Genomic DNA, 1596 nt, shown 5'->3' on the forward strand with positions numbered 1-1596 from the left:
CGGTTCATCCTTGTGTTTGTTTCAAATAAGCCTTGCTAGCCTAAACCTTGTATCGAGAGGGAATACTTCTCATGCATCCAAAATACTTGAGCCAACCACTATGCCATTTGTGTCCACCATACCTACCTATACTACATGGTATTTTCCCGCCATTCCAAAGTAAATTGCTTGAGTGCTACCTTTAAAATTCCATCATTCACCTTTGCAATATATAGCTCATGGGACAAATAGCTTAAAAACTATTGTGGTATTGAATATGTAATTATGCACTTTATCTCTTATTAAGTTGCTTGTTGTGCGATAACCATGTTTACTGGGGAACGCCATCAACTCTTTGTTGAATATCATGTGAGTTGCTATGCATGTCCGTCTTGTCTGAAGTAAGGGCGGTTTTCACATCAAATGGTTTGAGTATGCATACTGTTAGAGAAGAACATTGGGCCGCTAACTAAAGCCATGAATCATGGTGGAAGTTTCAGTTTGGACATAAAACCTCAATCTCTTATGAGAATATTAACTGTTGTTGAATGCTTAAGCATTAAAAGAGGAGTCCATTATCTGTTGTCTATGTTGTCCCGGTATGGGTGTCTAAGTTGAAGAATGATCAAAAGCGAGAAATCCAATGCGAACTTTCTCCTTAGACCCTTGTACGAGCGGCATAGAGGTACCCCTTTGTGACACTTGGTTGAAACATATGTTATGCAATGATGATCGAGTGTTAACCCAAGCTAATTAGGACAAGGTGCGAACACTATTGGTACACTATGCATGAGGCTTGCAACTTATAAGATATAATTTACATGATGCATATGCTTTATTACTACCGTTGACAAAATTGTTTCATGTTTTCAAAATCAAAGCTCTAGCACAAATATAGCAATCGATGCTTTTCCTCTATGGAGGACCATTCTTTTACTTTCAATGTTGAGTCAGTTCACCTACCTCTCTCCACCTCAAGAAGCAAACATTTGTGTGAACTGTGCATTGATTCTTACATACTTGCTTATTGCATTTGTTATATTGCTCTGCATTGACAGCTATCCATGAGATATACATGTTACAAGTTGAAAGCAACCGCTGAAACTTAATCTCCCATTGTGTTGCTTCAATATCTCTACTATGAATTTATTGCTTTATGAGTAACTCTTATGCAAGACTTATTGATGCTTGTCTCGAAAGTACTATTCATGAAAAGTCTTTGCTATATGATTCAATTGTTTACTCATTGCATTTACATTGTTTCGAATCGCTGCATTCATCTCATATGCTTTACAATGGTATGATTAAGATTATGTTGGTAGCATGTCACCTCGAAATTATCTTTTATCATTTACCTACTCGAGGACGAGTAGGAACTAAGCTTGGGGATGCTGATACGTCTCCAACGTATCTATAATTTCCGATGTTCCATGCTTGTTTTATGACAATACCAACATGTTTTGTTCACACTTTATGTCATATTCGTGCATTTTCTCGGAACTAACCTATTAACAAGATGCCGAAGTGCCGGTTCTCGTTTCTGCTTGTTTTTGGTTTCGAAATCCTAGTAACGAAATATTCTCGAATCGGACGAAATCAACGCCAAAGATCTTAGAA

The sequence above is a fragment of the Lolium rigidum genome, chromosome 2, assembly GCF_022539505.1.
Source record: "Lolium rigidum isolate FL_2022 chromosome 2, APGP_CSIRO_Lrig_0.1, whole genome shotgun sequence".
Taxonomy (NCBI): domain Eukaryota; kingdom Viridiplantae; phylum Streptophyta; class Magnoliopsida; order Poales; family Poaceae; genus Lolium; species Lolium rigidum.